At 35.9% G+C, this 13,303-nt stretch overlaps 1 protein-coding gene across 2 annotated transcripts in view; it reads left to right on the top strand.

The window, feature by feature from the left end:
* The window catches only part of LOC134369517 (3',5'-cyclic-AMP phosphodiesterase 4D), a 335,504-nt gene that overhangs the window by 113,880 nt on the left and 208,321 nt on the right, over window positions 1-13,303 (top strand). The window lies entirely within an intron of this gene.

The following is a 13,303-nucleotide window of genomic DNA, read 5'->3' as shown; positions in this document are numbered from 1 at the left end:
ATTATCAGGGTATCAGGATGGGTCTAGATAGGGTTCTAGAAATGAAGTTGTGCTTTACTGATTTTTACAACCTGTAGTTCCTGGTTGCTAATTTAACAGTTATATTAATAATGCTAACTCTTCTTCATCTCTGAACAACTTCCTTTTCCCAGTGGCCCTATTTCTATGTTATTTCTTATCCCACTTTCCTAGGTTTGAAATGAAAGACATTTATTTATTCATTCACACATAATGAAAACACTTCTTGAGCAGCTATGGTGTATTCAAAGCTCCCAATCAGTGGGGTGGTGGAGGTCTGGCATTTTAGACCATAGTATTAAAATATGGGGAACACCATCCTGCAGGTATTAACAAAGTCCTACAAGAGCATAGAGAGGAGAGTTTTCCATCAAAGGGAAGGGTGCAGAATATACCAGGCTAAGGAAAGAATATTTGCAAAATGTGAAGCATGGAAAATCACAGCTCAATTAAGGAATGATAGGCATCTGCTTGGTCTGAGTAGCAAAATGTGGCAAGAGAGAAAGAGGATTCAAATGCAGTCTATGGAACCTGAGAGCCGCAGAGGCTTTTAGCAGGAGTTTGGCATGATCCTATTCTTGTTCTTATTGCAGTCTGATCAGTCTATTGTTGAATGATTGCATAGTAAAGTTACTACAGGGAAGTGGTTCATGTCAAAATTCACAGCACAAAGCACGCTAAATATGATGAAGTCCTGGATCAAGGGAGTGGCTGTGAAACAAAGAGGTCGGTCCAGACGCAAGAGACAAGAAGCTTATACAATGCTGTGTGCATGTGTGTATTTGTGTGTTTGTCGGGGTGGGGAGTGTTGAGGGATAGTAGTGAGGAAAGAAAATAAAAAAGAAGCTAAGGTTTTGACCTTGAATAAGTAAATAAATTGTGATGTTGACATGAGGATCCAAGGACAGAGAGTGGGCAACATAATGGCTGATAGTAGGTAATGAATCCTTTACATGATGAGGATAGGAGAAACAAGACAACAGTTAAAGGACAAAGACAGTGAACAGAAATAACAGTCCAGAGGACCAGGAGAAATTAGGAGAATCGGTCACCTTCTATAATGACCAGGTCTTTGGATGACAATCGAGTGAAGCATCTCAGTCAGGTAATAGGAATAGAAGCCCAGTGGGTTGAGGAGTGAATTTGAAGTGGAGATATGAGCAGCGTAGGAATCTTTTTAGAAGGTGGTGAGTAAAGTAGGGAGAGAACTAAGGCTGCTTAAGGGAGAATTAATTTCGAGGGAATTTTTTTTTTTTTAATTCAGGACACTTGAGCTGAGGGAAGGTTCTAGAAGATAGAAAGAAACTAAAAATTCAAGGGAGAAAAGAGATTAAAGACGAAGCTGTAGTTGCTGACAAAAACACGATCGGGAGCTCAGCTGAAGAGACTATCCTTGGAAAAGCAGTAGAGACAAGTACCAATTCTCTAGGAAGAACAAAGAAGAAAGAACCAAGTGAAGAGGGGAATATAAATTTGGGGCTGGAGAGGTAAAACGTTCAGAGGATTTATGGCTGATGATCCCTACTTTTTCATTCAAGTGGAAGGTATAGCCATCAATAACCGAAGGAAAGAGGGATGGGGGAGCTTGAGAAGAAGGGGAAAGTCTTGAAAGAGCCACTATGCAGATCAAAAAGGAGAACAGGGCCCGGCCCCGTGGCTCACTCGGGAGAGTGCGGCGCTGGCAGCGGGGAGGCCACGGGTTCGGATCCTGCATAGGGATGGCCGGTGCGCTCACTGGCTAAGCGTGGTGCAGACCACACTGTGCCGAGGGCTGCGATCCCCTTACCAGTCAGAACAAAAAAAAAAAGAACAAAATAGAGGTGAGTAGAACACTGAACAGCCCCATTGATCATAATAAGTAATGCTGAAGGAATGAATGACTACGAGGAAACTCATGCAGTACAACTTCATCAAAGTGAAACAACTTTAGATTGGATAGAGGCCAGCGAAGACCCATAGTAAGTTAGTGGACTCTGCTTATACAGTTATGTGTTCTATTTTCTAAATTAGTAAGTTGATCTTGGGTACCAGTGCATGGATTGTTTCTTTCCTACCCTCTACTTAAGTTAGTAGAGATTAAATATGCACACACATTTTTTGAAAAGCCTATAATATTTCATATTTAAATAGTGCTTTTTTCCCAAAGAAGACTTACAAGGATGAGCTCCGTTTGCCCTGTACCAACTCAAGTGTTTCTTTATCTGATCAGACTCAGGTAGGAGTGAGACATTTCATTAGATCATGGGGCAACTCTATGCGTTGTTGAGAAATGACGTGTTCAGCTTGGCCAGTCCTCCTGGACATTTACATTGGAGCAATAAGGTTTTCCTTTGACACTAAATGACGCCTGGAAAGCATTCTTTCTACTAGGGAAGTGAAGTTTTTGTGGGAAGAAAGGAATAAATAAAATAAATAATTCATATTTTAGTATTAAGTCTCATAGTACACACATCTTCTACACATGAAGGATTATGCCTTCTCTTCATTTGACTTCTTATGTGACCATATGTAAGCCTCGATTTTCTTACCTTATCAAGTTCACAATAATACTATGAAGAATGTCCAGTAGGGCTTTTTATTACAGTACATTTTAATCACTTAATGATTTCATATTTATTATTCTATTTAAGTTTATCTACTGAGAAAATCTCATAGAAATTCTTAGAAATTTCAGATACAAACAGGCCAATGAAGGTTTGTGACTTGAGTAAAATATTTTGGAAAACGTTTAAATGCTGTTTAAGTTTAAATATATTGTGGGGGGATGGTTAGCGAGAAATTGGTAAAAGGGTCACAAAGAATGATTAGATCGTGTAATGATGAGTATACTAATTATTCTGATTTGATCACCACATGTTGTACACAGATATTGGTATTCAACTTTGTACCCCAAAAAGATGTATAATAAAGAATTGATAAGTTATGTTTCAATAAAAAAATTTAAATAAATAAATAAATAAATGATTTGATATTTTGGGAAAATGAGAAGGAAAAATAATCACTTCCTAGTAGATAGGATGTTATCATCTTATCTTCAATAAATAGCTACTAGAAACAGGTGAAGCACAAAGAGAAAATAAGACCGGTAATGGTAGTAATAATCATAGCACACATCCTGTCTGTATATCACCCCTCACTTTTCCAAGTATTTTCATAGAAGCTATCTCTCATTTGCTACTTTTACAGTCCTTTCATCTTAGGAACATTATTATGTCATTTTACAGATAAGAGATCCAAGGTCCAGCGAGCTTAATCTTTTTTAAAAACATTTTGATCATTTCTAGGAAAACTATTTCAATCATGCTGTTGTGAACAAGGTGCTGTGAAGGACTATAGCAAAAACTGCTGAGAAACAGAAGGACCCGTTGACCAAGTTCATTAGGCCAAATGAGTCCAAATGAATTACTCAGCACTATGAAAATTTGGTCAAGAATAAAATAAGATAAAAGCTCAAATCGGTCAGAGAAGTAATAAAGCAAATATTCAACTGACTCAGAAAATATGTGCAAGTTTACAGGACAAGGCTAAACTCAGGATCTAAAAAATAAGCTTAGATGAGTATAAGTCAGGAGAGAAGTTCCTAGCATCTTCTGCTCAGAGACTGTCACACAGTTCATTAAATACAGATTATGCAGTAGCAACTTTATTCTTAAGAAAAATGAAAAAGAGAAAAGTGTTAAATATTAGCGTGAGCACAGTAAAAAAAATACATAAAAAATAAAATACATAAAAAAACTTTAAATTTAAATCTAAAGTAATTAATAGTAAAAGGTTTTTTTATAACAGCAGAAACAGCTAGATAACAGATGGTTGTGCAGGTAATGTCATGAAGAAACATGACAAAAATTACAGAATAAGATAATTACATTTTTTCCTCTTAATATTTTAGCCTCTGAATAACAGGTGCTTCCGTTGTTACACATCATTCAATAATATAATGTCGTGTGTATTTGAAAACATACAAAGATATGATACATTGCAGATTAACAGGAGAATTAGCAGTGACAAGACAGGTAGAAGTTAGTCATAAAATTATAAATGTATTGAATATAAGCTACTTGTCAAACCACTTAAGTTAAAAAAAATCAATTCACCTGGATAACTGACCCTCTATTCCCCATCCTCTATTGAATAAACACTAACATACAGAATCCATAGCTGATCCTAGTAGCTCTTTAGTCATTCTTACATACTTTCTGCTACATGCAGAATATGGCGTGGGGGATGAGTACAGAAGGGGCCAGGAGAGAGAGGCGAGTGGACTCAGGATACCATAAAAAGCTGGGGCACTTTTTGCGGTCCAGCTAAATTGTTCCCATGCACCATACAGATGTTTAGGACCTCACTGATCAGGCCTTTGGAGTTCCCCATGTGGGCATTCTCTCAGCTAGTGGACAATATACCCCACCCCATATCTCAATCTGCTACCCTTTCTTTAGCAGTTACCAAGTCCCTTCCTACTTCTTTGGCCTCTAATAGGGGTTTTCAGTTAGAGTCATTCCTCCCACTATTTTGCCTACTGAGTAGAAGGGTGGTATTACCTCTACTCCTGAGTTTCAAAAAGGCAAAATTGCCTATGTGCCTATTCCTATCTTTTCTTCCAGGTTACATTATTTTTCCTTGGTCTTACTAGGGTATCTCTAAAAAGAAAAATAAAAAAGACATGTTGCATTACAAATGTTCTAGTCCTCACTGGGTCTACATGAAAAATTTGTAGCCCTCTCCCAGCTAGACTGCAGGTCTAATTATACTTACATACATTTCAAAAGCAAATTAGTTTGCCAAATGAAAGCCTTCTTCCATTAACTAAACACAAAAGTACCATGGCCAAATCATCCCTTCCCCGATTCCTGAATTTTTCCAAGTGAGGGGATACCCTTGCCCCTCACCTCTCACTCTATGGCATAGGAGTAATGGGGTCAGGGTTCCTTGAGGCACCCTGAGGTAATGAGAGAATTCACATGGATGCAAGGAGTATTTTAAATTTTCAAGGGAAACACAGAGACATCTGTCAGTTGCCTGGAAAACTAATAGCTTGAAACAGTTTCAACTTTAGATGGTGACACTCATTTCTGTGACATATCTTTGTAAAACTGGGTTTTTGGTGGTTGCTGGACAAGTATTGAGCAAAAACTGATGTGGAACAAGAAATGAAGAAGGTAGTGTCCAATCTCATTCCAAAGTGAGAATCTGTGTAGTGCTGAGCAAGTGCTGAATTATTAGAACAAAGCCTTGTTAAATTCTTTGGACCTAACTATTGAATTATTGTCACTATTATTTCTTTTGGCCAATGGGGTGATGCAAAAAAAAAAAAAAAAACTAGTGAGATGTTAAGGGTGCCATGAACTGAGAAAATTTGAGAATCTCTGAATTAGGTGTTTATTCATCTTCTTAGCATTGGAGCTAAATCAAATCTCTGTGGGAAGAGAAATTTTGTTAAGAGAAAGAGAAAGAACTCAATGGGTTCAAAGCTATGAACTTTCTAACAAGCTCTAGAGAATTTATCTTGTTTTTATTTCTGTTAGGACCTCAGGTAGCCAAAGTTTTTTACTATAAAAATGATATTATTTTGGCAATGATCTAGTTCAGACTTTTTCTTCCATTCCTGAGAGGGGGCCACTGTTACTATTATTATTGTGGAATATCAATGCAGACACTAACAATATCTATTAAATCCCAAGAAGTCTATCGGCAGAATATTCTAAGGTCATCTGCTACCAGAATATTTGCTACCTTTTTTCTTTTTCTTCTCTTTTCTTTTTTTTTTTTTGGATTCTGCTTCTTTACCCTTTATTCAAACACTGGAATTATTTCATTACTGACTCAAAAAGAAATAGGAGTTCTATGAGTGGTAAAGTAATACTTATGAATTAAACATGCTTCTTCAGTCCTTGAATTAAGGAATTTAAAATACCAGCCAAAACCACACTTCATATTTCTAATATCATACTTTACAAAAAATCATAAAAAGAAAATTCTAATGTTTTGATTTTTTGACTGGTCATGTTTTTAATACCACAGGGTAAAAACAAAGAGTTGATTTTAAAGCATTGCTACAGTGAGATGTTGTCACCATGTCTAGGTGTCATTGCATTGTGTTCCAATCTTTTAAAATAACAAATTAATTGATCTATGTGTACTGATATCCCATGATTTTCACTGAAAAGTAATGGATATACCCAGAAGTCTAAGAGATATGGAGAGAGAAATATTAGTCATGGATAGTTCTTAAGCAGAGGGGAAAAAAGAAATGGAGAGTGACCAAACATTAGTGATTCATTATTTCTAAGATAAGACTATTACTATTCTACTCCATCTTTAGGAAAATCTGGTCTAATATTTAGAATATAATTTTCTTTTCTTGATCTTCATACCCAGTATGCTCCTTGGTTTTTGGATTGTACTTTTAATTGTGAAAAAAGATAAAACTAAGAAAAAGTAGTTACCTGAGTCATCTTCAACTCCTCTGTGTAAGAGAAACAGGCAGTGTGAAGATAAATTATTTAAGCTTATAAATATTTGATTGTGTTGTTATGATTTTACCTAAGACTTATTACTTTGCAAAAGGTAACATCTGCTTTTCTTAAAATGTGAGGACAAGGCGCGGTTTAATAAAGTGATTATCCCACCATCCTTTGAGATAACAGATTCCAGCGAGAGAGCAAATTTGAACAGGCCTTGGTCAAGAAAGAGCTGGCCTATTTTTCAGTATATACCAAAACAACACAATCTCTAAGAGCAATTTATGAGTAAAATAAACTAACTAAAATTAGGAAAGTTTGAAAACCATCTTCAAAGAAAAAAGCTAGCCTGGTAACTTGGATAATGCTTCAGTGCAACGTGGCCCTAGATGAATGAACCATAGTTAAAAACTATTGTCTCTTCCTGCCTCTTGAAATCATGAGGGGCAACTGGCCATGACAAAAGAGGCTCTGGTTCAACCATCTGTGGCTATTGTACCTGGTGTCTCTCACTTGCTTTCTTATCTCAACCCTCTTTCTTCTATGTATTAAAGACTAAAATCAAAGTTCAGTATAGTATAAAATAAAAATTTTCTGAATTCTAACTCGATAGTGGGTGGTGGGAGTAGGGCAGGTGGCAGTCTGAGAGAAAGAAGAAAGCTAATTTCTACTGGAAGTAACCCATATGCATCTTCCATTACATTCTACGTAAAGGAGGGTACTAAGTGGCTGGTGTTTTTGAATGAGTGTCATTCTGATATTCATTCAGCATGTATCAATAGCACCTACTCCATGCCAGGGTATTGTTTGAAGACACTATACATCCATGAAAATAAGACAAAAAAAAAAAGTTGTTTGGAGCATGCAATCCTGTCTTTTTTTTTTTTTTTTTTTCTTTTCTTTTTTAAAATTCTAGATAGAAAAGTAGACTTACCCGGTCAATATTGGGACTCCTGTATAAATACGTGTTTTCACTTACACATCAATCACTTTAAATATTTATTTTGCTTATCAGTCTTTGTTCCTTAGTGAATTGTCAGTGTCTCCTGCACTGTTTTCTGGGCCATGTAAGGAAAAATAATCACACTGCTGGAACATTTATGCGATGTGTTTCTTGAGATAAAATGTACTAGGGAGTAAAATCATTCTCTCTAAATCTTGCAATATAAAACATTCAAAAATATGCTATTACATATATAGAGAAAGGAAGCCTTGACCAGACCCATGGTTTTTCTTCAGAAAAACCAAATCAGGAAGACAGACACTGGGCTTTGCTCTCAGATTCCTGGCTCTTTAAGGTGTGGTTCAGGTCAGGTTCAATGAAGAAACATCCCCAATTATTGCATCTGCCCACTGCAGTTCATCTAGGACTTGGCATCAGCTTTCTGTTAATTGTCTTGGGACTTTAGGGTTTTTCCTAACCTTGGGTTAAGAAAAAATTGTCATCATTGAATACTGGACAGTTGTGTATAAACACATAGGAGGCATCGATTCCTGCAACCTTCTCATTAGAAGCAGACAAGTTAGAAGCAGAAAGAGAAAGAACAGCCGCTCACCCCTATACAAATGGGGGAGGTTATGATGAGACAGGAGATCATTTAAGCAATTCAGCAAATGACATTGTCTCCCAGTAAATGTCATGAATGATCCCAAGACCAAAACCTTTTAACTTATTGTTTTACTCCCAGGGAGAACAAGGCTGCATGCAGATCTTATATTTCCGTTTCTTAAAATTCCTTCCTCCTTTGGTACTTATAGAACTTCAAACTGAATTAGTTATAAACACCGAGGCTGCTTTCATTTGTTTGGCTGATTGTTTTTTGTTTGTCTGTTTGTGGCTGGTGGATACCTTATTATATAGCACAGATAGAGAATATTTCCCTGACTGCATAGATTTCTATTGGACAGTGCTATTCTAGAGTGTAGAATATTTACTTCTCTGGGGCTTCAGTATAGTCTGGATCCATTTCAGCATATATAAAGCTGCATGGTAGGGAAAAAAACAGTGTTTTAAAGCCTGGGTCCAATAGGCTACACTATACCTTTCCATGCCTTGGGATTTCACAACCCAGCAAAATGTCAGAACACTCTGGGAAACTGACCTAGGGTGACTAAATCCTTACTTGCCAGGTAAAAGACATTAACAAAAAAATTTCCATCAATAAATACCATCATTTTATTTTTAAGAAACATCTTTAAAAATTTCAATAAAAAAGAAAGAACATAATCTCAGAGTGTAAGAGAGTTTTCCAAAGGAATTACGCTTAGCTTTTTAAAAACCTCACTCCATGGTCCTCACTGTTTGACAAGGACCAGGGAGCATTCTGTTGGGCAAGCACCAGGTTTCAGACTGGCATTTGGAAGCCACTGAACTCTGCCACCTGCCAAAGGCGTGGCCAACAATGAATTACTTTAGTTCTCAGAGCCTAGTTCCTTACCTTAGAATGGGAATATGATCATGCATTTAATGCAGAGTGGTGAGAATTAAATACTTTGTGTTGGTAGAGCGCGGTGTCCAGCACACTGTAGGCAAACTCAGAACATATCGCTTTCCTCTCTATTCCATCAAGCCCTTCCTTTCAGTCTACTGACTGTTTTTACCACAGGTCGACTTTTAAAATTGTTGCACTAGGTACCCAAATATCTTTCTCCCAGGAATCTATCCTGGAGAAAAACCAAGAAGGCAGGGCCACTGACATTAAGAACAGGACTGTCAAACGAGATAAACTGTGAAAGAAGAGCCTGTTCCTGAAACACCGGAGAGGGCATTTGAGAACACCGGCCGCATGCACAGCCCTGTCCACCTTCCTTCTTCCCCTCTGTGCAAGTCAGACTCAGCCCAGCACTCAAAGCTGCTGACGGCAATTAGTGACATCAACACTCCTGGAAAAATCCCTCCATTGTATTGCTTTTTATTAAACAAAGAAACCTAATATGCTTAGTGAACATATTTACACGTATTTTCTAAAGACTTTTTAAGTTACTGAAATTGGCAACATTTTTGATATATAATTTTGAAGCACTGATTGTCTTTTGTGCCATCACATAACTTACAATTTGAGAGTGTTTATTGGCATCATGTATTTTCTCTAACATAGCCTAAATTTTTGTCTTATGACAGATAAAGAGATTCCATTTCAGACTGGAGAATTTTTTTCTCATGTTGCGTAACCTCCACTTCTTTGCTTTCTCATCGGTGTACGTCCTTCGCAAGTGATGTGAACACACATGGACCAAAAACAAGGGTTTTTGTTTTAAGAATGTTCTTGGTTGAATATCAGGCCAGGCCTTCATTCTTTTTTAAAAATTTTTTTAATTGATGAATGACAAATTGTATATCTTTATAGTGTATAATGTAATGTTCTTTTTTTTTTTTTTAAAGATGACCAGTAAGGGGATCTTAACACTTGACTTGGTGTTGTCAGCACCACGCTCACCCAGTGAGCAACTGGCCATCCCTATATGGGATCCGAACCCGTGGCCTTGGTGTTATCAGCACCGCACTCTCCCGAGTGAGCCACGGGCCGGCCCCGTAATGTTCTGATATATGTATACATTGTGGAATGATTAAATCAAGCTAATTAACATATCTATCACTTATACTTACCATTTTTCTGATGGGAGCATTTAAAATCTTCTCTCAACAATTTTCAAGTGTACTATACATTATTATAAATCATAGTCACCAGCCTGTACAATAGACCTCTTGAACTTACTCCTCCTGTCTGATTGAATCTTTGTACCCTTTAACCAACATCTCCCATCCCAACCCACCCCCCACCCCCCACCCCCCAGCCCCTGGCAACCACCATTCTACTCTCTGCTTCTATGAGTTCAATTATTTTTAGATTTCATAGACAAGGGTACTTCAGAAAGCTCATGAAAAAATAGAGTTAAAGAATAATATGAATCTCTCCATGAACTTTTTGAAGTACTCTCATATATGTGAGATCACACAGTATTTGTCTTTCTGTGCCTGGCTTATTTCATTAAGCATAATGTACTCCAGGTTCATTCATATTGTTGCAAATGGCAGTATTTCCTTGTTACTTAATGCTGAATAATATTCTGTTGTGTATATTTACTGTATTTTCTCTATCTGTTCATCCATTCATGGATACTTTAGGTTAATTCCTCATGTTGGCAATGGTGAATAATATCGCAATGAATATGGGAGTGCAAAAATATCTCTTCCACCTACTGATTTCATTTTCTCTGCATATACAGTATTCCCAGAAATGGAATTGCTGAATTATATGGTAGCTCTATTTTTAATTTTTTGGAGGAACCTTCATATTTTCCATAATGGCTGTACTAATTTACATTTCCACCAACAGTGTACAAGGGGCTCCCTTTTCTCCACATCCTCATCAACATTTGTAATCTTTTGTGTTTTTTTTATAAAAGCCATTCTTACAGGCATGGGGTGATGTCTCACTGAGGTTTTCATTTGCATTTCCCTGATGTTGAGCACCTTTTCTTATACCTGTTGCCCTTTTGCATGTCTTGTTTTGAGAAATGTATTTATTTCATTTGCCCATTTTTTGATTGGGTTGTTTTCTTGCTATTAAGTTGTTTCTTAATTCTTAAAATGTTAATAAGAAGTAACCAAATAGTTTAAGTTTTAGAAAGCTACATATCTTCTGAGGTCACATCCTTTTCTAAAGTTAAATATATTTTTTTAATCATATGAAATATAGCTTAAAATGTAATGTTTACAGAGCAGATGTTCTCTAAGAAGTTTTTACATGGAGTAGTATAAGTAAAATAATATAGTAAATTATCTTAATGCTAGAAAAAATTGTAGTGGGTTTTTTCCTGTACAATTTCTTTTTTCCTTCACACAGTATATTTTCTCCCCTCATTCTAAATACAGAAGGCAGAAAACTAAATGCTTATGTAAAAAAAAATGAGAGCCCACAAAATTTCCCTAGGATTATACACACACAATGTATATATACACACACACATAATATGCATATATATTTATATGTAAATGTGTATATACATATATGATATCTTCAAAAGCCTTTGATATGTATGTCTTATACATAGTCTTGCTACACTCTGAATATGGACACATGTTATTAAACTATCTGCCAGAATAATCCCTGGATGGTAAACCAAAAATTATTTTACTTATTACTTTATTTTAGGGTTGTGGAACATGAAAATCATTAGGTGAACTGAGCTTGTTTTGTTTTGTAAGTCATCAATGTGTTGTTTTGATTTTGAGGTCTGATTTTATTGTTTGGGTATTTTATTTTTGCATTTATCTGTAACTCTTCTACTTGTTGTCTTTATCATATCATCTACATGAAATAGAAAATGCACTAAAGAATAGGCATTGTGTTGAATTGTTTTGGCATTGAGAGATGCATTATAGATGCAGAATTGCATAGTGTTTGAGCAGAGCCCCAAAGTCATAAGGCCTATGAATATGAATTTGAATCCTGGCTCCATCGCTTCATGGGCATGCAATTTTGTGTCCTCCTTGGGTCTTCTTATTCTCGACTATAAAAAGAAATGAATAAGAAATAATCATTACAAGAGTGATTTGCATAGTGCGTGGCACATTGTAATCATTTGATAAATATTAGTTATCATTATTGTTTTATAATAATTATGATTATTTGGAATTATTAGCATTATTATTTACAATTTTGTTGAATATTTGTACTCTGACATTTCACATTGAAAGCCACTTTTAAGAAATAAAATATAATGGTAACATATTACAAAGGCTCCCAGTGCTGAAACCAGCATGGTGCCAAGTCACTTTGCTGGGCATCAGTGATAGAGACTTCAGGATAAGTTACCACTCAAATCTATTAGGAAATTTCAATTTGAAGGCCAAGAAAAGGTGAAAAGTACATAAGATAGGCTGTTTCCTCATAAAATTAAGCATTTAAATGGCCAGGTGTGTACTAATTCACTTATTTTTGTAGAATAGGGTGTTAGCTTAATTGTCTGTTAAAACTGAGGAAAGGCCTATAATTTGGTTTCTCCTTTTTGTGTGAGAATGGGATATAGATAGCAATGTGCTCTTCAAATGGGGGTAAACATTTCTACTCGATGACTGATAACTATATTTCGCATTATCAAAAAATCAGCAAAGCTGTGTATACAGAGACACATGTGGCTTGGAGTTTGACATTGAAAATTTTCAGTTTGGAAGATATTACCTCATGCAGTACCGAACAGCTTTAATTTTGCTCTTATACTAATTTACATTTTCTTGATTCTCGGTAAAATGTTGCTGGACATTCTTGCCAAAATGCAAATTTTGGTCGTTGTGACTTTTAATACAAGTTTTTGTGTTAAATGGATTTCTTTAATTCTAAGCAGCGATAGCTTCAAGGAGGAAAATCACATTTACTGATAACTGAGGTTGGCTTTGTTATACTTGAAACTTCATTCCTTAGAGTTTCATAACTAGAGTTACTACTTAACTTATTTTTAGCTAACAATGGAGCTAGTTCCAAATTGAAAGGCCAAGCAATACACAGGATCTATAAATGCAGGAAAATTAATATCAATGAGGCACAGGTTTTCATGTGTTTTTTCTTGTGTTTTGTTTTAGCAGTTTATTGATTAATACAGGTTTATCAAAAATCATAATGCCTTCTTCATAAGTAATTTTAAAGAGTTCATTATATTCTTAAATTTGACGTCTATTATTTGGTAGAGCGAACATATTTTTTTTTTAAATCACCTCTTTTAAATGATATCTATGGAAAATTATAATTTGGGTTTGCAAAATGTTCTTGGTAGTCCACTTTTCCTGAACACTTTTATTGTCTGAAACTTTAGTTTTATGATTC

Source organism: Cynocephalus volans, chromosome 2, assembly GCF_027409185.1.
Source record: "Cynocephalus volans isolate mCynVol1 chromosome 2, mCynVol1.pri, whole genome shotgun sequence".
Classification (NCBI taxonomy): Eukaryota; Metazoa; Chordata; class Mammalia; order Dermoptera; family Cynocephalidae; genus Cynocephalus; species Cynocephalus volans.
This window is presented reverse-complemented; position numbering and strand designations above follow the sequence as displayed.